Source organism: Camelus bactrianus, chromosome 8, assembly GCF_048773025.1.
Source record: "Camelus bactrianus isolate YW-2024 breed Bactrian camel chromosome 8, ASM4877302v1, whole genome shotgun sequence".
Classification (NCBI taxonomy): domain Eukaryota; kingdom Metazoa; phylum Chordata; class Mammalia; order Artiodactyla; family Camelidae; genus Camelus; species Camelus bactrianus.
In genome coordinates, this window is record NC_133546.1 from 89,963,604 (window position 1) to 89,989,847 (window position 26,244).

At 50.8% G+C, this 26,244-nt stretch overlaps 2 long non-coding RNA genes and 1 other non-coding gene across 3 annotated transcripts; 1 reads left to right on the forward strand and 2 right to left on the reverse strand.

Annotated features, from left to right (window-relative positions):
* Positions 1 to 1,159: 1,159 nt before the first annotated feature.
* On the reverse strand, positions 1,160 to 2,649 carry LOC141578425 (uncharacterized). Its single transcript, XR_012508821.1, has 2 exons — positions 2,510 to 2,649; positions 1,160 to 1,865 (listed from the first exon to the last, which is right to left on the reverse strand). It is a non-coding gene; the product is annotated as an uncharacterized LOC141578425 (long non-coding RNA).
* Positions 2,650 to 2,683: 34 nt separating this feature from the next.
* Positions 2,684 to 5,751, forward strand: LOC141578426 (uncharacterized). Its single transcript, XR_012508822.1, has 2 exons — positions 2,684 to 3,682; positions 3,967 to 5,751. It is a non-coding gene; the product is annotated as an uncharacterized LOC141578426 (long non-coding RNA).
* Positions 5,752 to 9,599: 3,848 nt separating this feature from the next.
* Positions 9,600 to 9,708, reverse strand: LOC141578535 (U6 spliceosomal RNA). Its single transcript, XR_012508909.1, has one exon. It is a non-coding gene; the product is annotated as a U6 spliceosomal RNA (small nuclear RNA).
* Between the last annotated feature and the right edge of the window lie 16,536 nt (positions 9,709 to 26,244).

Consider the following 26,244-nt stretch of genomic DNA (forward strand, 5'->3'; position numbering starts at 1 on the left):
GGTTCCCTTGGAACTCACTCTTTATTTTTCTCTTGCCGAAAGGCATTTAGGATCATTGCTTTATCCTTGACTCTGGCCATCTTGATTAGCCTATGTCTTGGTGTGGGCCTGTTTGAGTTCTTTCTGTTGGGTACCCTCTGAGCCTCCTGGACTTGGATATCTGATTCCTTCTCTAGATTTGGGAAATTTTCAGTCATGCTTTCTTCGAATATCTTTTCCGTCCCCTTGGTTCTTTCTTCCCCTTCTGGAACCCCTATTGTGCGTAGATGGGCACGCTTTCGAGGGTCCCTTAGGTCCCTAAGATGGTTTTCGTTGTTCTTTATTGGTTTTTCTCTCAGCTGTTCTGATTGGGTTCTTTCTGTTGTCCTGCCTTCTAGGCCACTTATTCGTTCCTCTGCGTGATCTAGCCTGCTTTGGACAGCCTTTAGACCAGTTCTCATTTCAGCCAATGAGTGGACCAGTTCTCCTGGACTCTTCTTTATAGCTTCGATTTCGTTTTTGACGTATAGTATATCTCTCAACACTATCTCTTGGAGTTCCTTCAGGACTTGGATCACTCCTTTTTGGAAATCTTGATCGAGCAGGCCATCCACGTCTATTTCATGGATCGTGCTTTCAGGGAATTTCTCTGGCTCTTTTAATTGGGAGTGGTTCCTCTGCTTCTTCATAATGCTCCTATCTCTCTGGCACTGTGGCTTAAGGAGTATCAGTTATCTATTGGGGTCCTTAAGGAGTTTATGTATTTATCGAAAGCCTAGGCAGGAATAAAACTTTAAAAGAGAGAGGGGGATAGGGGGAGAGAGAGAGAGAGAGACAGAGACAGAGACAGAGGGGGAGAGGGAGAGAGGGGGGTGGGGGGCAGGATGTTAAAAGAACAGAGAAAAAAAGGTTTGAAAACAGTGTACGATCAATAATAGAAGAGCAAGTTGAAGCAGAATAGCAATTTAGTTGAGACGTCTTCTAAAAGCCTTTAAAAACAAATAGAAAAGATCAGAAAATAATATACAATTGTTTCAAAAGTAAATTTTTAAAAGGTAATCGGAAATAGAACAGATTTTAACAAAAGATAAAACAGAGGATTTTAAAAGACGGGAGAAAGAAAAGGTTTGAAGACAGTGTGTAATCATGAATAGAAGAGTCAGTGGAAGCAGAATAGCGATCGAGTTGAGACGTCTTTTAATAACCTTAATAAAAAGGAGGAAAAAAATCGAGAAACAATATTTGAAACCTGTGAATAACCAGTAACAGGAGATCAAAACCAAGAGAATGAAAAAGGGAAGGGGGTGGATGTTTAAAAATAATAATAATAAAGACTTGAAATGAAACATTTAAAAGGGATTAAAGCCGTAAACGTATACGACTGTCCAAAAGTAAAGGTTAAAAAGGTAACAGAAGGTAAAACCGATATAAAAGAGATTAAAAAAGAAAAAGGAAAAGAAAAAAAAAAAAAAAAAAAGAGGAAAAAAAAAAAAAGGATGTGTTCTCCTGGAGACGGTGCGCTCTTAACGGTTTCACCGAGAAGTCTTTCTGTCGTCGCCCTGTTTCGTGAACTCAGCTTGCTGTTTCCGCGGGCCCTCCGTCGGCGCCCTCGTCTGTGCTGCCCTCGGTGCCTGTGGGCAAGTAGATCGCACCCCCTCCTGGCACCGCGGTCGGATGCTGCGTTCCTGCCGGGAAGGAGGGAGGGTGGCTGGCCGCCTGCCCTCTCCCGGCGCCGGTCGCTCCGCTGCTCTGTGCGGCTGTGTGCTCCGCCTCGGGTCGGGTCGGCGCTCCTCTCCGTAGGTGGGCTCGGGGGAGACCGTGGAACCGCCCCGCCCCTGCTGCGTTCCAAAACTCGGCTCCTTCTTAGTCTTGGTGGCGCGAGTTCTCTGAGGTACCGGGGCAGATATATAATATCTGCCTCAGCCTGAAAACGAGTCTCAGTCCTGCCTAGGAGGTTGCAGAGCCCCCGGGTGCGGATTCGAGTCTCGGCCCCGCCCCCGCTCCCGCCCCCGCCCGCGCGCTGCGCGCCGCGCGCCAGGGGCTATGGCGGCTGTGGCTGCGCCCCGCCTCTCTTCTCGCGAGAAGGGCCGGTGATGGCGCCGCGGGTCTGAGGAGATGGAGGCTACGGCGCCCCTCCCCCCAGGGCACACCGGCCGTGTTGCTTTGCCTTTCTTTCCCCGTAATGGAAAGAAAGTTGGGGGGGCGGGTTGTTCTGCTCTGTATCCCCTCCCGGCCACGGCGCGTGGTGCCGCCGCCACGGTCCTCCGCCCGGCTCGTGCGGCCTGTCCCGGCCCCCGGCTGCCGGCCTGCGACTCGGGCTGGGTGTCGCGGGGACCCTCTGTGCCCGTTTCACTTGGGTCGGTCGGTCAAGGGGCGCTCCGGGCAGATCTGAGACTCGGAGGCTCCCCCACCGTCCCGTCGGCCTCTCCGTTGGAGAGGGGGAGGTTTGGCGAACGAGCCCTATTCCTCCTCTGCCGGTCCCTCCCGCACTGTTTTGCTTTTGACTCTTTCTTTTCTCCTTTTCTCCTACCAGATTTTGGGCGTCTTTGTCTTTCGAAGAGGGCGGTGTTCTGTCGGAGTTCCGCAGGTGGTCTGATTGGCCGAGTGGGTCCGTCGATGTGAGTTTTGGTGTATTTGTGGGAGAGGGTGAGCTACGAGCGTCCTTCTACTCCGCCGTCTTGCTTCTTCTCGGGTTATTTTTGAAGAGTAGGTGCTGGGGATTGAACCCTGGACCTTTATTTTTTGCATGCTAAGCATGGGCTGTACTGCCTGATCTCTAGACCCTCCCCACCGCAACCCCCCCCTTTCCCACCGCCTCCATAGTACTCGATGAATCTCCTACCTAGATATCCATGCTTCCTTGGAATAGGGCCGTCGTTTTCTTCATCGGATTGATGCACGTCTGTGGATTCGTCTCGTTTCTCTCCACTGCGGTGGGTGGCATCGGGGCGTGGGGTGGGGTGGAGTGGCGTGGGCTGGGAACAGTTCTTCACGTGTAGAGGTGGAGCGGAGCGATGAGGATGGTGACTGTTTCCCCGAGTGCTCGCGCCGGTTGATGGAGGCCTGTGGTCTGACTTGGAAGAGGACTCGGGTGACCAGAACAGAGCCTGTGTGGGGTCGTTGTGGAGGGAGGAACTCCACCCCCCCCCCCAGCCCCAGCCAAGGCACTCGTACCTCATCGAGGGACGGTCGGCCGAAAACAAACGAAAGCTGTCAGAGGTTTGGGGGTGGGGGTGAAGGGGTGTGTGTGTGTGTGTGTGTGTGTGTGTGTGTGTGTGTGTGTGTGTGTGTGTGTGTGTCTGTGTCTGTGTCTGTGTCTGTGTCTGTGTGTCTGTGTGTCTGTGCCTGTGTGGTGTGTGTGGTGTGTGTGTGTGTGTGTGTGTGTGTGTGGTGTGTGTGTGTGTGTGTGTGTGGTGTGTGTGTGTCCCCGTTCCCCGTACCACGGTCTCTGGTCGAGGCCCCCACGAGCGGAGAAACGCACGCCAGGCCGTCCGTGCTCCTGGTTGTCCGGCCGCGTGTCCCTGCCACCCAGAGATCCCGAACCGTCCCGCTCGCTCCCCTGCCATGTGCCATGTGCCACCTTCCTGTCGGCCGGGCGCTATTTTAGACCCTGCGAAGAAGTCGACCGGACGGCCGGGCCGGGCCGGGCCGGGCCGAGCCGAGCCGAGCTGAGCCGATCTGAGCCGAGCCCGTCCAGGCTGGGGTGGGTGGTGCTGGGTTCAGAGGAGTGGGGTACAAGCGGGAGGCGGGCGTCGATGGAGGGGAGGGGGAGGGGGAAGGGAGAGGAAAGGGGAGGGGAGGGGGAGCAGGGATGACGATGGTCTGGGGCTTGGCGTGTGGGGTGGGGGTGGGAGGGATGGTAGCCATCCTATGACTTTCTCTCCCTACCCCGCCTTTTGCAAGTCTGTTAGAGTGACAAGGTGGTGCTGGTTTCTGGCTGGTGCACACCATAGTGATTCTGTTCTTCTTTTTCCTGGTCTTTTTCAGGAACCCTCGTCCCGAGGGACTGAATCTAGTGCCCTGTGCTGCGCGGTACGACCTAGGGGTCGAATCTGCCAGGAGAGGACTTACAAGGATTTCGAGGATCCTGGAAAACTGCTACCATCCAGAATCCTACATGGATGTTCAAGATCTTGTGGATGGACGGACGGACGGAAGACGGATCGAATGGAGGCCCCGCCCCATCCCCTGGACCCCTTGGCCCAGGAGGATCGTGATGGGTCTGGAAAGGACTCTTCCGACGAGGGTCTCGGGATGGACTTTCTCTGTCCGCGGAAGGTGTTTCTGCACAAAGAGGAAGAGAGGGGCGTTCTCGGCCAGAGAGCCCGAACCGCCTCCTTTCAGGGATCCGCTCCAGTCAGGGTTGGGGTCGGGGTCAGAACGCAGCCACCGACAGCTCCCCTCCCTCGTCTTGGCTCTCCAACTTGGGAAACCCTCCTCCCTGCCCCCTCACCCATCTTCTCTTCAGCCGGCCTCCAGCTTCCCCGTGCCAACCACCTCTCTCATGCTGCCGGACTTTCCTCCTCCTTGGGCTGCCAGGAAGCTCTCCCGCTCCTCCACGTGCTTTGGCTTGGAATCCCTGACAAACACAAGCGGTGCTGGTGGGCGGGGCCGCGGGCGGTGGCAGAAGGACTCCCTTCATCTTATGGGAGCGATTTTTATCTCCATAGAGGTGGCGATTGAGAAAACACATAAAATCACTCAGAAGAATACCCATGTGTAGTATCCCTGACCTAGATCCGTGTCTGTCTGTCTGTCTGTCTGTCTGTCTGTCTGTCTGTCTCTCTCTCTCTCTCTCTCTCTCTCTGCCTCTCTCTCTCTCTCTCTCTCTCTCTCTCTCTCTCTCTCTCTCTCTCTCTCTGCCTCTCTCTCCATTTCGCTATTCTGTGTGTGTGCACGCACGCGCGCGCATGCGTGTCTGTCTGTCTCCCTTGTCTCTCTTTCCTCTCCTCTCCCCTCCTCTCCTCTTCCCTGTTCTCCCCCCTTCCCCCTCACCCCTCCACTCCTCTCTTCTCCCCTCCACTCCTCTCCTCTCCCTCTTCTCCTCTCCCCTCGCCTCTTCTCATTTCCCCTCCCCTCCCCTCTTTTCCCTCCTCTCCTTTCCTGTCCTCTCCCCTTTTATCCCTCCTCTCCTCTGCTCGCTCTCTCTCTCTCTCTCTCTCTCTCTCTCTCTCTCTCTCTCTCCCCCTTCACTTCCCTCCCTCCTCCCTACCCCCCCAACCCCTACCTTCACAGGGCCTCATAGATTGCAATCGGTTTCCATGAAATGTGATGAAGAGGGAATGAATTTTAGAATGATATCCCCATGCCATCGAATCCTTCTTCCCCAGGGATAGCGACTTATTTGTGGTCGTGTTTGTTTTTGTTTTTCTTGTTGTTTTGGGGCGCATCGAGGGCGCAGGAGGCGTTGGGAGTGAGGGTGATGTTTCTCTTTCTGTCTGTCTCCTCCTTAGGACGGATTTTAAGAGGAGGGAGGACTCACAGAAATCTACCATCTTGTCTCGTACTGCAGCTGTGTTTGAGCTTCCTATACGACCTGGGCGGAACACTCCCCACCCTCACCTCAAGCCGCCATTGCCGCCCCCTCAGCCCCCTGCACCCCCGTCCAGTCCCACACTTGGGGCTGTGGTTGGGCATGGGGGGATGTTGGCGGGGTGGTGGTTGGTGGGGGGTGGGGTGGTGGAGGAAACCAGAAAACAGACCACTGTGGCACGTGGGTGACTGGGGCTTCAGGGTGAAGGAGGATGAATAAAATGGCCGGAATTAGGCTAACGGATTGCTTCTTCTTTTTTTGGCGGGGGGGGAGGGGAGGATCATTAGGTCATTCATTCATTCATTCACTCATTCATTTGCTGGGGGGGGTGTCATTCGGTTTCTTATGCTCGCCCTGAAAACGGTCAACTGTCCTGACTGACTGGTTGCTGCTCACGGTTCCAGGCCTGTTGTTGAAACTGGAAGCTATCGATCTTACTGTTTCTACTGTATTTCACTCATTGAAAGTCATCATCATGCTGGGTCTCTGAGTCTTTCTCCGAGGAGAAGGTCGGTCACGGGACTAATGACCTGACAAAATAGCCTGAGTGACCAAGAAGGCCACACCTTGAGTGCTTATGAGATAACGAGATCTAACCACCAGCCTCTATAGAATGGGTCACCTGGAGGCATCGTGACAACATTCTGAGTCTTCTGATGAGAAAACGATTCTGTGGATGGTGATCGATGCCCGATTGTTTGAGCTATGGCTCTAGAACCACCCCACCCACTCCATCCCCAAGGTGGGTACACAGTTTTGAAGACGCTAGCCTGCTGTGAATCCCCTTTGCCCGGCAGAGTGATAAAATGGCCTCTTTGCTTCTAAGCTCCAAGACCTTGTCTCTGGATTCTTGGGCTCGTCGGGGACGGGGGCCGATCTTTTGGCAACAAGCGTGCTTCAGAAACAGCGGATGCCCGAGAAGGACACTCTGCCTCTCCCTCTTCTTCCGGGCCTGAAATGGGGAGGAAAAAAAAAATCGCTTCCCCTGGAAGCTGGAGTCCGGAGCCCGCCATCCGGAGGGACTTCTGGCTTGGCCTTCTCCTGGGGTGGGGGGGGAGGGCACGCCACTGCACGTGTTCTTTGTCAACTCCCTGTTTCTCTCTTCTCGAGTTATCTCTTTGGGACGGCTCCCACACTGGGTGAAAACAGACAGACAGGCTGGTATGTCTCCCTACCCCACCCTTCGCCCCCAAATGACTGATCTCCTGTCCCATCAGAATCACCACTTGTTTTCCAACGTGGCTTTCTTGGATCCTGGAGGACTTGTAAAGGAAAAGCCCAGCTGGGCTAACAAGCTAAAGTCACAAATCTAAGTGTGATAAGTGTCCGTTTACTGATCTAAGTTCTGCTGGGCTAACTCGTAAATCTGAAGTTTAGTGTCAGTTTACTGGGCTAACAAGCTAACTCGTAAATCCAAGCTCAACAAGTGTCAGTAACGTGATCTGTTCCAAATTGATAAGCTCCAGTGTACTGATCCTTTGCTTTTTGTTGTTTGAGTCTTATTGGCGAATAGACCCATATTTGTAATTAACCCTATGAAACCTCATGTGCACGTCTTGGAGGTGCTCAGAGCTTCGGAGCAGAAGCCCCTCTGAGCCCGCCGGCGTAATAAATCTGAGTAGTCCAACCCTCAGAGTGGTGCTTGTTTCTTGGCTGGCCTGTCATTTCCGTAACAGACTGATATCAACTTAGAGCCAAGATGGGCGCAGAACTGAAGGAGCTTCTCGGCTGGCCTAAGAAGCCTGTCGTCGTGATGTGGGAGGCATTCTTTACGAGGGACCTATCTGATTAAGTGCTTGACCGCCTTTTGGACTTTGAACCAACTTGGAGATAGGAACTAGGATGAGAGGGCACCCGAAATAGCTCAGCAAACTCTTCTCCATCCTTAGAAGACAGACAGACAGACAGACAGACAGACAGACAGACAGACAGACAGAGTGTGTGTGTGCGTGTGCGCGCACGCGCGCGCGCGTGTTTGTGCGCGTGCGGGGGTGTGGGAGAGGGAGGAGATGACGTCAGCGTACTGGACACTGTTTCAGTGACATGGGGAGTGCTGTCAACTAGGAAGGAACGTCATGTATTCTTCAGCCTTGTGTCTGTACAGGTGGGTACACTCAGGGTTCCAGAAAGGATGGGATATTCCTGGCAGTCGTCTACTGCCCTGGCATCGAGGGCTGGCTGGCTGGCTGGCTGGCTGTCATCCAAAGTGGAGGCTCTCGTGAAAGGGACGGAACCGAGTCCCGAGGAGATGCCTCCTTCACTGACTTTCATGCAAACACAGTGGACCACAGCCTCCGGAAAGAGGGTGGGTGGCACACGTGGCCCCAGTCTGTTCTGTCCATTCGGCAAATGGCCTGGGTTAGGGGAAACCCAGCATGGCGACCATCCGACAGGCCGACCCACCGACCCACGGACGTGCTCGGTTTCTCCCAGCTCCCTGGATGACCTCCCCCACCCACCCCCACCCCACCCGCATTCCTTCACCCACCGTGGTGTCTGGTGTCAGGGCACTTGGAAGATGACTCCCATTGTTCAATAGACAGGGGCAGGAAGATTCCTATAGGACCGCAAAAACAGTCAACTGGCCATACATACATACATACATACGTACAAACTTTTTGTCCCCAGAGGCCTCAGACCTCCTCTCTCTGGACCCGCTGAACCCCAGTAACTGGCCCCCATTCAACTGCCACATAGTAGGGGTCATCCAGACGTTCTTGGGATGGTAGGTATGACTTCCAAAGGGGTTGAAGCCTTCCTTCCCCCGCTGCAAGCCTGATGCCATCAGCATGGCCAGGACACTGCTACAAACAAACAAACAAACAAACAAATAAACAAACAAACACACACACACCACCACCACCACCACCAACAACAACAACAACGACGACAACAAAAGACAAACACATGCGTATGTGACTTGGGGACATACTTTCCGCAGCCTCCAGGGACGAAGGCACTCGCTTCACTGGGTAAATCCTACGAGGCTTCACTAAAGCGCTTGCCAACTTACTTCTCAGAAGGATCGATCTCTGCCCCCATCACCCGCCATCATCAGGCAAGGTCGTCAGAATCCATGGGAGGTATAGACTAGAAGAAGAAGTAGAGGAAGGAGGAGGAGGAGGTGGAGGAGGAGAATCAGTGACATGAGGTGTGTACGACTTCTTGTCTCCAAGAGGATTGAGTTTTAAATTTTTTTCTTTTCAGATACAAGGGAAAATAAACTTTTGTTTTTTCCCCTTCCTTTCCTTTTAGAGGCGGACACCCACATGGTAACTATCATACCTCTGTCAGCAGAATGGAACCCTTTCTCTTTTTCTCCCTCCCTGACCCTTCTGGGATTCAGAAATCCTCCGTGAGGATTTTTCTATTCTTGGCAGCAGAGTTATTAGCATCATTGACTTGGAGGCAAAAACTTAGGTTTCCATTAAACTGGGATAGACATGCATGGATAAGAGATACTAGTGCTACTCGTTTTCCTTAGGGTTCCCCTGTGTCTGTGGGGCGTGTGTGTGTGTGTGTGTGTGTGTGTGTGTGTGTGTCTGTGTCTGTGTCTGTGTCTGTGTCTGTGTCTGTCTGCCTGCCTGCCTGCCTGCCTGCCTGTTTATTGTAGGAACTCTCTGTCAATGGAAGTATAGTTGACTTACAATGTTGTGTTCATTTATGACGTACGGCATAGTGATTCACTTATTCACACACACACACACACACACACACACACACACACACACGTATACTTTTTCAGGATAGGTTATTACAAGCTATTGAACATAGTTCCCTGTGCTAGACAGTAGGACCTACTTGTGTACCTAGTTTGTATAGGGTGGTTTATATCTGCTAATCCCAAACTCCTGATTTATCCCTCTGCCCTCCCCCGTTCCTCCACCCTACCCTGTCCCCTGTGTTAACCATTGGTTTCTTTTCCATGTCTGCGAGTCCAGTCTGTTTCTGGTTTGTAAATAGGTTCCTTGGAGTCTTTTTAAAATGGAGTTATTTATGTATGGATGGGTGTCTTGACTTACTTTCAGATCCCACCTAGAAGTGATGGCATAGGATATCTGTCTTTCTCTGGGTGACTGACATCACTAAAGCTACGGAACGCTTCACGTATGTGTGTGTGTCGTCCACGTTCAGGGGCCGTGCTGATCTTCTCTGGATGGTTCCCGTGTTAGTCGATGTGCTGTGGCAGCAAGCGCTTGCCTTAGGGTTTTTGTCTCAACCTGAAAGCCGGCCCGGAGACTGAAAGTCTTCTAGTTGCCTCCACTATCTGCCTAGGACCATCTCCACGAACGTTTCCCATTTTCTCTCACCCTTTTGTCTTGGCATCATTGAGTACTAAAATGCTCCGTCTCCTGAAGCCCTGCAGACTGAAGCTGGGCAACGGGAGGTAAACGTCAGAGAAATGGCCACAACAGCTCCTGTGGAAACCATCCTAGGGCCTGTTTTTGGAGGAGCCGCTCAGAGAGTTGAGCCGAACACCCCAGGACATCATCAGAGGCATTTCATACTGCTCGAGCCGTTTCGATGACCCCGATGTGTGGAAATCTCCTACCAGACTGACCCCCTACTCCCGGCCCTGAATCTGGTTTCTCATCTGCTCCAATGATTAACCTTTGTGCTGTACTTTGGTTTTCCACACAAGTGCCTCTTAGGCGATACCTGACTGCTTGCTCCCTAGGCCTAGCTTCAGAAGCCCATCGACACCACCGCCTCCTGAGACGAGATACTACAACTGTTTCCTTGAACAGACCTGTTCTCAGAACTAAGAAACTGGGTCCATGAAACGCAGGCCCTCTAGGAAACTATTCCCTCCCTCCTGCCCCCACACCACACGCACGCATGCACGCTCAGACGCACGCACGCACCCACGCACGCATGGACGCACACGCACAGTCAACAGCCCAGCTTTTAATGTGTAAAACTTCCAGGGAAGTTACAGAATAGGGAAATGTTGGGGTCCAGAGTAGGCTGCCCCAAAATGTGCCCGATGGACTATGCTGAATGAAAGGGACTTCACAACTGGCCAAGGGGGAGGGTATAGGTCAGTGGTAGAGTGTGTGCTTGGCAAGCAAGCACAAGGTCCTGGGTTTAATCCCCAGTACCTCCGGTCAAAAATAAATACATAAAATCGAATTCCTCTCCCCGCCCCCCCCAAAAGTATACACTGCTGTATGTCAACTCTGTCTCAATAAAACTGGAAGAAAAAAAGGAAAAAAAAAATGATTTAACAAAAGAAAGAAAGAAACAAACAAAGAACTGCCCGAGGCAAGAGGAACACTCTGGCCCTCCTTTCTGCCTCCCTGGAAGCAGGGGAAAAAGAATTTTGTTTTTTTAAAGTCTCCCATCCCAGAGGAATCTATCAAGTCAGAGGTCTGCTTCCATGCCCTTCCATGATTCTCAAACGGTGTAGTGGGGTTTACCCAGATTAGGAAAAGGAGGGGACTCCTTTGGCCTGAGACCAGGCGAGATTCTCCCCCTCCCTCCCGCCTCCCTCCGTGCAGTTGGGACGGGGTGGCCTAAGGGTGGGGAAATTGAAACCAAAGAACAAAAGCCGTTCAACAGAGAGGAGCCGGAGGCCAAGTCAAAGGCTCTGACCTGAGCACAGAGCTTTCTGCATTTGAATGAAGCGATTGAACGAGGCCCTGCCGAATGGATCCTCCTGACGTCCCCGCCCCCGCTTCCAGGAGACAGTCAGTCGATTTGGGACCGATCGGTGGAGAAGGCCTGGGAGGCGGCGGCGGCGGCGGCGGCGGCGGCGGCAGAAGCGGCGGCGGGGGCGGCGGCGGAAGCAGCGGCGGGGGCGGGGGGTGGTGGTGCGCGGGCGGGGGCGGGACCAACGGTCGCTCCAACTCTGCCTGCCTGCCTGCCTGCCTGCGGGGCTGAGGCCTGAGGGCCACGCTGGTTCCTGCCACTCAGGGAAACTTCTGCGGGTGTTGCCGAAAGATCGCCCTCCCCCACCCCGTCCCTGACGAGCCAAATAACCCAGAGACAGGGTCTTAGAGTTTAGAAGAAAAGAGGCAGCTTGATTGCTTTGCTGGGCAAAGGGGACTCACAGCAGGCTAGTGCCCTCCAAACTGTGAACCCGTCTTGGGGTTGGGGTTTCATGCTTCTGTGGACGAACAGGTTGGAGCATGAAAGGGAATCACAACAGGCGGGAGCACAAAAGGTGCTCATGATCAACAAGGGTCTCTGATGAAACTTCCTCCTAAATCTGGATGAGTGTCTGGTAACATGGGACCTCCTGGTGGTCTAGTAGGTCATCAGCCCGTGACCTTCTTTATCTGGTCAGACTCACCCGGCGGCACCAGCGCCACGGAGGAACTCGGGGTGGGGGGTGGGGGGTGGGAGGGGGCTGGTCGTTCTCCTGAGCTTATCCTCCCGTGACTCCCTTCCTGGGGAAAGACTCAGACGCCAAACATGATTGTCAAGTTGAACGATCAGAGGAAGGTCAAATCAAACAGTTAGAATCGACAACTTTAGCTGTTTTTAACAGTGGGCCTGGAGCTGGGAGCGGTGTCTGGTCAGTCGAGTTTGCTGATCGTTCTAAAAGCAAGCAGTAAGCATAAAGCCAAAAATTGGCTTAGCCTAAGTGCGGCCACTTCATGATTCCTCCTTCACTGGGGGCTGAGGCGTGGGGGAGGGCGGGGGTGGGGGACAGGACTGAGGTGGCGGCGAACTTCTCCGTGAATGCTCGGAGCCGAACTGCTCTCTGGGCCTAGGTCTGAAAAAGGCCTGAGTCTCAGCTATGACAGATTCTCTCTCTTTCTGGGCACATGGACTGACTCGCCCCGCATCCTCCCATCCTGTCAGACCCTTTGGACACACACCTCCACCTGAAGAGTTCTTTGGCCTCGTCCAGAAAAAACAAACACACGCACGAACAAAACCAAACGAGCACACAGAAACCCTGCTGATCTCCTTGGACCCCATTCACTTCGGAGAGTCCCTCTCGTAGAAATCCCCTCTGCTCGATGATTTCACCACAGCCGCCTCCCTTTCTCCGGCACAGTGACCCCCCAGGCCCACCCCTGCGTGGGCCCTGTCCCTCTACCTATCAAAAACCAAACCCCAGGAGAAAAGAAAATCAGAATGCTGTTTTGAGCCACTGGATCTGTGAAAGGAACCAAACAGAAAGCTGAAATAACCAAACCAGCCGAACACCAAAAGCGAACAGACAGATACCCCAGAAAGAAGGGCACGCCGACCCTTGCCCCTTTCCTTCCTGGAATCAGGACATAACATAGATCTACACCCCACCCCCCACCCCACCCTCCCCAGATGTCTTCTTTATGCCGGAACGAGAGTGACGTTCTTATTGTCAACGGTGCTGTTATGGAAATGACAGGCCAGCCAAGAAACAAGCACCACTCGGAGGGTTGGAGTACTCAGATTTATTACGCCGGCGGGCTCAGAGGGGCTTCTGCTCCTAAGCCTTGAGCACCTCCAAGACGTGCACATGAGGTTTTATAGGGTTAAGTACCAGCTTGGGGTATTTGGCCAATAGGCACGCAATAGCTTTAGCAACATCATTATCACGAAAGTAGAGGCAGTGAGGCAGCAAACCAACATTTCAAGGCCAGATATGTCTCTTTGAAAATCCAGCTGGCTAGCAAAATATGAACAGGGAATCAGCAAACCGGCACTTATTAATTTAGATTTACGAGTTAGCCCAGCAGAACTCAGATCAGTAATCCGACACTTGTTACACTTAGATTTGCGACTTAGCTTGTTAGCCCAGCTGGGCTTTTCCTTCACAGTGTAAAGCGGAGAAGGAGAGAATTCTGTACAAACAGACCTCGATGAAAAGAATCCTCACCCTCTTTTAGGCCCCCACCTCAACACACGTGCGCGCACAGGCGCGCGCACACACACACACACACACACACACACACATGCATGCACGCACGCGCGCGTATAGTTACTCCTGTTCTCTCTCTTTCTCTCTCCCTCTTCCTTTCTTACTGATTTTTTAAAAATGTTTACTGATAACACAGAAAAAAATTGCTTAAATCTTGTCCAGGAATGATATTCATTTTTGAAAACATGATATATATTGTAAAGGATTTGGGCTCCCTTAGAAAAATCCCAGTCCAGGCACGATTGTATAGCACCTCCTTTCACTTTCAAGTGTCTCATTTCAGACAATAAAGTAGCCAGTCATCTTCCTTATGCATGACCTTTGTAACTGGCACAAGTCAAACGGCACAAAATTCAGACCCAATCTCCTGATCCATATGATTCTCATATTCTTTTTTTTTTTTTTTTTTTTTTTTTTTTTTTTAGCGAGTCCAGAAGCTATGGGTCTGTGCCAACCACCCGTGGCTGTTCACTATCCAGCATTTCTTCCATTATCTTTATGTTGTCCTGTTTCTTGGAAGTATTAGTGCAGCTACTTTTCCCAATGGTCTGTCTCTGTCTCTGTCTCTCACTCTTTTCTCCTTCTTTTTTTTGGGGGGGGGAGGAGGGGGATGGGTTTGATTAGGTTATTTATTTATTTTAATGGTGGTTCTGGGGATTGAACCCAGGGCATCATGCATGCTAAGCAGGCACTCTAACAATGATCTATATCCTTCTCTACACCGCCCCCCCCGACCCTCCAGCACCCCCCCCCCGTCCCCGGCCAGGGCCTGTCTTTGCTCAACCCAATAGAAAAGCATTTATGTTTTGCCAGTTTCCTGGGTCCTTCTTTGTTTCATAAAACTGAGAAGAAATACACGTGGAAGTTCTCTCCTATGAATTGAACAGACTGAAGATCCTTTAAATAACCAAATGAGGTGGAAGTGCAGAGAGTACCATACGGGAACACACCGAGGCACATTGTCATCAAATTGACCAAAATTAAGGATAAGGAGAAAATATTAAAATGAACGAGAGAAAAGCAACAAATAACATACAAGGGAACTCCCGTAAGGTTATCAGCTGATCTTTCAGCAGAAACTCTACAGGCCAGAAGTGGGTGGCACAACATACTTAAAGTGATGAAAGGGGAAAACTGACAGGTAAGAATACTCTATTCAGCAAGGCTCTCGTTCAGATTTGAGGGAGAAATCAAAAGCTTCACAGATAAACAAAAGCTACAAGATTTCAGCACCATCAAGCTGGCTTTACAAGGAATGATAAAGGATGGTCTCAAGTCATCAAATCCTAAGGAAAGAGAACAAAAAGATGACAGAGAAAGGGAGGGGGGGGAGAGAGGGAGAGAGAGAGGGGGAGAGAGGGGGGGAGAGAGAGAGAGAGAGAGAGAGAGAAAGAGAGAGAGAGAGAGAGGGAGGGAGGGAGGGAGGGAGGGAGGGAGGGAGGGAGAGGAGACCTTCGAAAGATTGCTTTGCCTGTTTAGGGTCTTCCGTTGTTCCTTAAAAATTTTGAAATTGTTTGTTCTAGTTCTGTGAGGAATGTCGTGAGTATTTTGACAGGGGTTGCATGGAACCTGCGGATTGCTTTGGATAGTGTGGCCATGTTGATAGTATTGATTCTTCCAATGCAAGAGCACAAGGCATCTTTCCATTTCTTTGTGTCATTTCAGATTCTGGAGTATAGATAACCTCCTCGATTAAGTTTATTTCTAGGCATTTTACTGTTTTTGACTCAATGGAAGTGTTTATCCCAGTTATAAAATTCTGGTTTTTAAAGTGGAGGGGGAAAAAAAAAAAGGAAAGGAAGGGCCACAAATGGCAAAATATCCTTCTTTCTCATGGGTGAATTGTATTCCATTACGTGTGTGTGTGTATGTGTGTGTGTGTGTGTGTGTGTGTGTGTGTGTGTGTGTGTGTGTGTTTGTGTGTGTGTGTGTGTGTGTGTCCCCTCTTCTTTATCTATTCAAATATTGATGTGCACTTAGGATGCTTCCATATCTTGGCAATCATAAATGATGTTGCTGTTAATAGCAGGGTGTGTGTATCTTTTTGAATTCATTCTTCTTTTGTGGTTGGCTTTATTCCTTTGATAAGTATGTAAGTTTAAAAAGCTAAAGCTCTAAACCTTCCTGGAAACAATGAACAGTACATATATGTAAATTAAAAATATATGTGCAGTAAAAACATTTTAAAAAAATAAATAAATAAATAAAAAAGAACGAAAGACAAGGAAATTAGCTATCAAGCCGTGAAAGACATGGAAGAAACTTAAAAGACATCTTACTAAATCAAAGAAACCGGTCTGAAAATTGTTACCAACTGTACAATTCCAACCAAATGACATCCTGGAAAAGGCAAAGCTCTAGAAACAATCAAAAGATCATGGTATCCAGGGGTTTGGGGAGAGGGAGGGAAGGAGGAATGAACAGATGCAGCGTGAGGGATTTTTAAGGCGATGAAATTATTCTGTAGGATACCATAGTGGTGGCTACATGTCATTGTACATTTGTCAAAACCCATAGAACGTACAACCTCAAGAGTGAACCGTCCTGTAAACTATGGACTTTGATGGATAATAACGTGTCCATGTCGGATCATCAGTTTTACCAAATAGGCCACACCGATGAGAGATGTTGAGGGGAGTGGAGGATATATGTGTGGGTGGGGAGGGCTATGTGAGAACTCTCTGTATTTTCTGCTCAATTCTGCTGTGAGCCTGAAACTGCTCCAGGAAATAAAGTCTATTAATCAAAAACAAAAACAAAAACAGAAACAAAAACAAAAACAGAAACAAAAACAAAACACCCAAATGAGGTGAACCAGGATTCAGTCATCCAAAATGGAGCTGGACGGCCAGTGGGAGGAACTTTGTTGCAGACATAGTCCTGTTTCAGGGAGGGGGACGTTGTCCCCTCCCTCTACACATCTTGAGTTCTCTGGGCTTGACTGATCCAAAAATGGACCCCAGACGGATCGTTGAGCAGGAGCGACAGGGAACCTACTGTCTTTCATTCAAGCACTCATGTGTCCCCGAAGCAGGCAGCTTTTCTCCGTTTTAGGACAAGAAATCAGCCCTTTGTGCGAAATGGGCCGGGCTGAGAGCCTTTGGTTTTGGGTGACCCGTCCGTGAAGAATCGAGACGGAGTTTGGGTTTTGGGGAGGGGGGGAAGCCCCTGAAAGAAGTCACGAGGTTGGTTGGTTTCTCTAGGCTTCCGGGGCCTGAAGGCTCTCAGTGGGTGATCAGGGTGTTTTCCTAAGTCCAGATGCAGGGAGGGCACCCTCCACGGAAGTGATCGATTTCCCGCTTTCAGGGAGACAGAAAGAAGAGTCTGAGGGTCCCTCTTGCGTCTGCTGGCCCCTCGGCTTCTTCGGTCACTCTCATTTCTAACCCATCCATGTGCCACGGAGGCACATACATGTTTGGGGTGGCCTCCCCTGGGTCCCGACACCGGCATCAATGGGGGGAGGGGGGGCATGAGTGGTCAGAACTGTATCAAGCTCAAGGGCACCACCAACCGGTTTCAAAAACAAATCTGCCAGCAGCTGCTAGCCGCAGCCTGGTCGTTTCAAAGTTCCCGCCTTGCTCTTGTGGTGTGTTTTCTTTCGTTTCCCCTTCTCCACTTGCCCCGTGGGGTAGTCTGATGACACACACTTCCAGTGCTTCTTTCTTGCATCTGTGTCTCCTGGGCTGCAGTCCTAAGAGCCCCCCCCCATCGCCCCCGCCCCCCCCAATCAACTCGTTTCTTTACCCTCCACCAGTTCTCCTGGCTTGGAAATCTCGGCTCACAGCATGTGTCTCGTGTCCTCTCTGAATTCACGGGCCCAGCCATCCACCCTAAGGAGACGGAGGGAGGGAAGGAAGGTTTTGACCTGGCGACCTTCCTTGCCGGCATCCTCCGGATTTGGGACCCTTCAGTGCGCCACCTGCCACCCGCCATACCACTCTCACCCTGAGGCCTAGCCCTCGGGGCTCCGTCCACGCGGAAACCTGAACGCGGACGGACCTGGACGGTGGGCGGGGTGGGGGTGGGGGTGTGGAGGGGCTTGCTTCATCACTGCCGGAACCGTGGAGGCGACCGGGACAGACGCGTCCTTCAAGAGGTGAAGGGACACGTAGCCCGGGCTAGGTCCGTGCCACAGCATGTGATTTGGCTCTAAAAAGGAAACCAGGGACCCGTGGAGCCGAGAGACCTGTGGGAGACAGGCGGGGCCGTTTCTGTGTGCCCCTGACTCCCTGAAAGAAGCCAATCTGAAAAGGTGGCATCCTGTAGGGTACCGGCTCTGGATGACATTCATTCTCAAAAGGGCAAAAGCCCCAGAGAGGGTGAAAAGATGAGTGGGGTCGGGGGTGGTGGTGGTGAAGGTTGTCTGTGTGGGTGTGTGTGTGTGCGGGTGTGTGTGTGTTGTGGCGGGGGGTTGTTGATGAATAGGTGGAGCACAGGGGACTTTTAAGCAGCGAAACTCTCCGGTAGGTAGGTCCACGATGGGATGAAAACCAACGTGTTGGATATGGCAATACCTAAGATGGGGTGAACTGAAAGAACCCTTCTGGGTGTCCCGCCCCTCAGCCGAAGTTTAAAGTCCTTCCTAAAGCCAGAAGGTAAAGACACACGAGAGCAATCTGAGGGGCCATCGCTGAGGAGTAACAGCGAGGCCAGTGAATCCAGTGAAAGACTGACTGACGTGGGGGCCTGGGTCCCTCGGCTCGACCCCCTTCCCCGGGAAACCGAAGCCTTCGACGCAGGGATGCGCTTTGACACGCTTCTGTCTCATCGGAGAAGGCTTCTTCTGCCTGGCATTGCGTGACGGGGCCGAGAAACCCGTCCTCTCCTCCTCTGCGTGAGGTAGCGGTCGCTCCCGCCTTTGCGCAGCGGTGAAGAAAGCTACCAGAAACACGGTTCTGCGTTTCTCTCGATACCGTGGGCGAGCGTCACGGCTTTTCCTTGCGTTCCACCATGCAGTCAGATAGCATTCTCAAAACTAAGCGTGCCATGCAAATTTTCCTTTTCCTTTTTTAAAGTGACTGTCAAGAACTTAGGCAGCATCGAGTGAAAACGTTGGGCACCTTCATCTCTTGGTTTGTATGGAGCCAGCTAGGTCATCAGACCCACGTCACCATGATTTCTGAATTCTAAGATCCTTTCCAATCCATGATATTGTACATTCCTGGGTCATGGGATGTCACTATGGCTGATCAGGTCAAAGGGAATGTGTCCCTCCAGAGCACTTATTAACACGTCAGTTTATTTAAACGACAACAAAGGAAATTCCCTTCGGGCGATATTCATTCCACACGCTAAAGGAAAGTGATAGGTTGTGTGCCTGAGCCCACACAGTGTGACGCAGGAACGGGGTGGGGGTTGAGGGAGGAGGAACTCTGGCTAGTGTCCGGGACCTAACGGGAGATAGAGTGGAGGATTTTTGCCCTTCTTCAGGGACAGGGTGAATCGGCCCGAGGTTGACTTGTGCGCTCAGAAAGAGGGCCTTTACCGGATGCCCCGAGCAAGCAGACTTTTCTTTTCTTCTTCTTCTTTTCTTTTTTCAGTTTTATTGACATAGGTTTGACATACAGCCCTCTATCAGTTTCGGGTGTACAGCACAATGATTTGACTTCCATAGACTGTGAAGTGATTATTAGGTAACTTTAGTGACCAGGAAACAACGATATGTTAAAAGGGGGTTTAATCAACAGAACTGCTATTTCTGATGATCATCTATTCCTAAGAGAAAGGACAGATGAACACTCCAAAATGCAGGAAGTGCATAGTCACAGAATGATGAACAATCTTTACCCGTGCCGACGTTTTGACGCCAGGATACGTGGAAAGCTGAAGTTTTAGAACATAGAAATATTTGGCTCTCCATTTGACCTGGAAATCTCCTTGTTGGAAAGAAGCTAATTTCTCCTCCTCATCCTCGTCCTCTTCGTCCTCGTCCTCGTCCTCGTCCTCCTCCTGCCTTTTTAACTAAAAAAATAAAAAAATAAAATAAAATAAAAAATTTTTAACAAGAAGTTTTTATCTTTTTGGAGGGGGGACGGGTCATTAGGTGTCTTTATCTACGTTTCAATTAATTATTTAGATTTATTATACGTTTTCAGTGGTGGTACTGGGGACTGAGCCCAAGGCCTTGTGCATGCTGAGCACGCACTCTACCGCAGAGCTCTACGCTTTCCCAGAAAGGAGCAAATTTCTAAACATAGAACTGGATGAGTAGGTCAGCTTTTTGATCTCATAGAAGCAGCGGCCCAGTTCTCTGGGGGGAACCCTCCTTATCTTGTCCATCTCGACAACGTCAGAAACGTCTGTCTGCATAGCCCACAGTGGCCAGAGACTGAGGCCAGGGGGCTGAATCAGGTAGAACCTGAAACCGAATGGAAGAAACAAACAAACAAAAAAGGGTGGGGAGGGGCACGCGGAGGCCTTTTTAAACGTACACACTGCTGCGTGGTCTCCCTCGTCGAAACTCTAATTCGCAGCCTTCTTAAGGAGAAATATACACCTGAAACGTCTTTTTTCCACACAGAGTTTAAAAGCTTTCACCCTCTGAGCCGAAAAACCTTACCCGTCCCATCGGTTCTTTCTGAGTGAGTGGGTTCTCTAGTGTCCTACGCGTCTGCTGGGAAACAAGCTGCTGGAGAACCAGCAACTAGAAACCAAGCTGCACCAGCATTTCCATGAGCGTAAAATCTTACATTCACACTTACTTGCTTAAAAATGCACACGCCTGCTTTGTTTTCATGTTTTACACAGTCGATGACCTATAACATGTATGATGCTCAAGAAATTGTGTGAGGGGCAATCCTGAGATTGACCGTGAGGGCGCAACAGATGGCAGATATTTCCTTAGGGTAAAACAATGGACGGTCATGGGAAGCCAGATCATCCATTAACAGAACTTGGTTCTGGCAGGAAAGCATGTGGTTTAACCCCGGGGAAATATTTGCTATCTCGAGATGTCCCAGAGGCAATCACAGGATACACTTAGAAATTTTGCATCCCCCGAGGAGGGTGATTGTTCCTGGAAGGGATAGGCCTGAAATGAATCAGTTAGCCAGCAAGCAGAACTTCGTGCTTCTGGCATGAAATATCTAAAGCCCCACCTCTTTGATCGCATTTCTTTTTTTTTTCCCTGAGCCGTATACTCCCAATAAACAGGATGTCGACCAGGCTTTTGGCACTCTAGATCCACGAGACCTTGAGTCCCCTGGTCCCATTTTCGCTCTTTACTTGGTCTCTTTGTTTCTTAATTCTTGCGTCGCCCGTCCTCAGACACGGTCCCGAGCTGCGCTGGACGCAGCACCCGTCCTACCCGACTCGTGAGTGACCTATAGTTTTTAAATGAAAGCTACAAAATCTCTGGTCATGTCGATCTGCTGGTCTCGTCTGTATGAGACAGGGCAGTACCTGAGTTTCAGAGACACACACAGACACACACACAGACACACACACACAGACACAGACACAGACACACACACACACACACACACACACACACACACACACACACACACACTCTAAAGGGAACAAAGAACAAAGAAAGATAGAGAAAGAAAAAGAAAAAGGCTCAGGGGAATAAAGGATTCGCTTGCTCTCTGTGACATGACCCAGTAGACCTAGCTGTCACGAGACAGGAAGCTCAACTCTCCGTGTTTACATTATCTGTTCCTGAGCTTTCTTGCAGAAAATTCTCATGCGTTTCTTTCCCCTCACGGAAGTCTTCTCTATTCCCCACAGAGCCTGGGGCGATGGCTCTTCACCCTGGAGCCGCCTGCGGCCGATCCAAGATATCGGATGATTTGTGGAAGTGATCAGTGATCCTGAGACAAAGCCCTTCCTTTAGGTAGAAAAGCATGGCCCCTGCTGCTCAGGGAGCTGGCACTCCCCCTCCCTCTCCCCTCATGCCACCTTCTCCTTTGTGCACAAGCTATCGCTTTCGCAAAAGAGCTTGGCTTGCCTGAGAGTCTTGTGGAAGCCATCCTCATTTCTATGGTACTGCCGTCCAAGGATCTGGAAAGGGCTCGGTCCCATGTATGCATGTATGCATGTAGGCACTTGTGTATGTCCCCGGCTTGTAGGCCTGGCATGTTTCTTCCTCCACATACACTTGCCAGAGTTCATTCATGAAAGAGCTCTATGGAACTGGTTTTCAAGGGAACATGCAGGCAGGGAATGCGAACAGGAAGGAACCCAAATGTTTTCCTTCAGGTTGACATGATCTAGGACAGATCCTTTCATCCAGAAAAGCAAATGTCAAGGGATCGGTCTCGTGAAAAGAGCCATGTCTTGATTGTGACGAGCAGCATTCGAGGTGAAACTTTTCGCCTCCCTAGGTTTACCCCGAATCCATTAAGTTCCTGTGGGTTATCTCTGTCATGAAACGTGTCAGCCAGGAAAAAAAAAAAAAAAAAAAAAAGAGTCTGGGAGCGATGGTTGGCTCGGTCTCAAGTCTCAGGAAGTGTTCACACCCCAAGCAGTCCGAGGGGGTAGTGTGTGTGTGTGTGTGGGAGGCGGTCCATCTCTGAAAAATTGGTGCCTCCTCCACGTAGTTTTTGGTCCCTTGCAACTGAAGCATCTGGCGACGTCCCTGGAATGTTTAGATCGTTTCCAAAGAAGATGAGATACGGAAGCGTTCGTTCCTGGCTCCATGAGTCGAAGGGGACGTGCTTTAATATCTTTCTGACAGAAAAGACTCGAGATCTGTCAGTGTGTTGGCCGACATGACTGGTATACCTTCGGAGGATGGATGGACCTACAGACAGACAGACAGACCGGAATACATACATACTTACTTACATACGTACATATGTAAACATACAATACAATACAATACAATACAATAAAACAAAACAAAATGAAACAGAATAAAATAAAATAAAATAAAATAAAATAAAATAAAATAAAATAAAATAAAATAAATTAAATTAAAATAAAAGGATGCTGTGAGGAGAAAGTGTCTGTTTCTGGCTAGGACCAAATCGTGTCCCTACGTGGACCGGTTGGGAAAGACTGGTGTCCCAGATGGTTCACCGTGACTTCCTCGTGAACATTTGCTGTGACCGATTCGGGCTTCGGAACAGTCACGGTCTCGTTCTGAGGAACGTCTCCTGGAAAGCATGTGGAGACCGTCTTCGTCTGCCGTCCTTAGGAAACGTTCCAGCAGAGCGGGTGTCCGAGAGCCTCTAGGGGCGATGGCTATGCTTCGTGGACGTCTGTCCCTCTTCAGGCCGAATTTCGTGGAAGTATGCTGATCTGGCCAGCCGACAAGTCTGAATGGGGGTGATTTTTTGGTAGAAATGCGCGTCCTTGGAGAGACCAGGGGAAGGGGAGCATGTCTCAGTGGAAACTCTCGTACAGCGTGATAGAGATGAGAATGCGGTTCTGTGTCATCATCTTTGCGTGCTTCCCGCCACCCTCCCCCTCCCCTCCCCGCCCCGCCCCGCCTTCCACTGATACGCTGGGCCACGTCACGCGTGCTTCGAGTTTTCTCCGATGGTTGGCCAACGCTCTTCCGACTCCCGTTGCCCATGGTTCTCCCGCTTTGGACTTGGCATCCTCGAGAACCAAAGCCGCCCTTTCCCTGAAGCCCCGCCGAGCCGGGCTGAGCAGCTGGACATCTGCTGGAGAGAGGTCACTGCCGTGTCCCCTCTCGAGACCCTCCTCCTGCCCGTTGCTGTGGAGGCCACTCAGAAAGTGGACCTGAACCCGCATGCGTTTTTCAGGCCACCCGAGCCTCTTCGAGCCCGACGCCTAGACATCTTCCTGACTGGTGGCGCTCCGGACTCACACCCTGGGTTTCTCGTTGGCTTCAGCCACGGACCTTTGTCTTCCTGGAACGAAAGACCAGACCGGTTTCATCAGGTGGAACCACCTGCCTGGTGGCGGGACTGTCGTGGAACCCTATGGACCACCCCGAAGTGTATATGCAGCCCAAGGGCGATCTCTCCAGTTGAACAACCATCGAGGCCCAAAAGGACCCCTGCCCCGGGAAGAAAGAAACTTTGACCTTGACCCTTAGCTGCCCGAACGAGAATTTGGATCAGGGTTGGGTAGGGTGATGGAGATCTCCCTTGGCACAGTTCCCGTGTGCGGGACTTTCAATGACTCTGTATTCCTGAAAGGACACCCGCCCCCTGACCACGCTGTCTCGTCATCAGTTTGTTTCCACAAGGGACGAACCGTCATTGTGTGCACGACAAAGTTGGCCGCTGCCTGTTTGGTCCGCCATCGCTCCGTAAGGGACCGACGAAGTGTGCGTCGTGACCAGTGACCGATTTCGGAGCCCGTGGGTGGTGGGCGGGTGTGTATCTGTTTTCCAGGTCACGCGCGACGCGGTGTGTCGTGGTGTGGCCCGCCCGGCCACCCCACCTCCCTTCCCCCATGGAAAATCAAGGGAGAGTATTGCCCGAGACAGACGAAAGTGCAGCCACGAAACCTAAAAGGATGACCCTGGATGTCAACTTGGAGGTGGCTAGGAGACAGCTGAGCATGCATAGGATCACACTGCACTGCCACCGTGTGGGATGCCGCACATGTGTCGCCGTCGTGGTTTTCATCTCCTCCACCTATTGCCCTCACCTACATCCACTCTTTATCTCACTGAACTCTTTTTTTTTTTTTTTTTTTTTCCCGGTAAGACAGTGAGAATTTTCTCTCTCTCTCTCTCTCTCTCTGTCTCTCTCTCTCCTACTCTCTCTCATAATTGACCTGACAATGGGATGTCCGTTTTCACGTGTCCAACATAGCGATTCGGGATTCTTCCATGTTCCACGATGATCACCGTGGTGAGTCTGGTTACGGATCCGTCACCGGACAGCGTCATGACAATAGTATGGATTGACTCTACTCGCCCTGCTGTCCATGACCTCCCGTAATTTGTGTATTTATTAATTGGAGTTAACTGGAAGCTTGTACTTTTTCCTCTCCCTCACCCATTGCACTCATTGTTCCTTCTTGGTATCCATGAGCCTGTTTCAGCTTCCTTGCATGTGTTCCTGCGTATTGTCTTGGGGATTCTGCCTCGAAGTGACAACATCCCTCTCGGACTTAAGTCACTTAGTTAACATCATCCCCTCTAGGTGTAGGTCTCTCCAGACCACGTGGCACTGTCCATTCGTCCATCCGCGGGCCCGTAGTGGAACTGCCGGGTCTTCCAGGAGTTTTCTGTGGAATGTTTTGAGGGACTTCTGTCCTGTTTTCCCTAATGGCTTTCCTCCACCTCCGTTTCGCCCTCTCCCCCTCGCCCCCACCACCAACCCCTGTTCCGTGTTGCCTTCTGTCTTCTGTCGGAGAGCGGATTCTGTCAGGTATGAGTCGAGAGCTCTGTGTCCGCCCGCCAGCCCGCCCACCCGGCCCCATCTCGAACGGTGGTCTCTATCACGTGTTCCGTCAGGAGCAGGCACTTTCTGCTTGTTTTTGGAACTTGCTGTCGAGATTCCAGGTTCTGGGCCTGTCCGGATATCTCTTAGAAACGGAAATGCGTGCGTTTCCCCCTTTTTAAAATTGTGTTTGTTTGTTTACTTATTTATTTATTTATTTACTTACTTACATTTATTTATTTATTTAGGCCTTTTTTTTTTTTTTTTTTTTTTTTTGGTTCTTGCTGCTGTTGTTGCTTTCGGTGGTTGTTTGTTTATTCGGGGAGGGGAGGTAATTCGTTTCTTTTGCTGGTTTGTTGCCTGACTTAGTGATTGCCTGACTTACCGACTTCCTTATTGACTTGAACGGAAGTCCTGAAGATCGAACCCTGGACCTTGCGCGTGCTGGGCAGGCACTCTGCCGCTGAGTTCTACGCTCCATCCTCCCCCTCGCCCCCTCCCCCATTTGGGGGAGGAAAAAAATTATTTTTTTTTCTTTTAAACTGAAAACGTCCGTTTGGGTCTCCCGCGCGTGTTTCATCCCTGGTTTTCTGGCTTCTAGGAGGTGGAGTTGACCGAGTTCTTGGACTGTTGAGGAGAGGAACCCCTGATGGGCTGCGGTTGTGCTTTTTCTACGGTGTTTTTGTTTTTGTTTTTAAACCCCAGAGTAGTTCTACAACTTGATTTCCCTTTGGTGGTGGGTTTTGTCGTTTGTTTTCATGTTTTCTTTCTTTCTTTCTTTCTTTCTTTCTTTCTTTCTTTCTTTCTTTCTTTCTTTCTTTCTTTTTCTTTTCTTTTCTTTTCTTTTCTTTTCTTTTCTTTTCTTTTCTTTTCTTTCCTTCCTTCCTTCCTTCCTTCCTTCCTTCCTTCCTTCCTTCCTTCCTTCCATCCTTCCTTCCTTCCTTCCTTCCTTCCTTCCTTTCTTTCTTTCCTTTCTTTCTTTCCTTTCTTTCTTTTCTTTCTTTCTTTTCTTTCTTTTTTTTTTTTTCGGATGGGGCTACAGTTTCCTTGTCCACGTTGACTGTGTCAAACACACGCACCGACACACACACGCACACCCAGACACGCGGATGCGCATGCACAGTGTTGCTCTGTGTAGATGCACTGAACCTCGATTTACCGAGCGGGTGGCTATCGACTCGCCCCCCCGAACCCCCGCCCGCATTTTTTTGTTTTCCCTCCTCCTTCCTGCGGTTGTGGTCAGCCGTGCTGACGTCCGTGTTCTCACGACCGACCGCGAGTGCGTTTTCCCCAGGCGCCCGTTTGTTGTCTTTGGGCTTTGTCGCGATCTGTGCCGAGATCGATTTTTCTTTCCGCTTCGATGGGGTTCGCGGTCTTCATCCTTTCTTTTCTAGCTTCTGGGCTTTGCCTGTCTGCTTTCGAAAGACCTCCCGCATTCGAGAGGACGGACTCCAAAGCCGATTCCTGCGTTGTTCTCTGAGCGCTCGCCTGGTTTCGGTTTGCCAGCCCCCGCCTTCCCTCCCTCTTCCCCTCCTCCCCTTCCCAACCTCCCACCCGGGAAC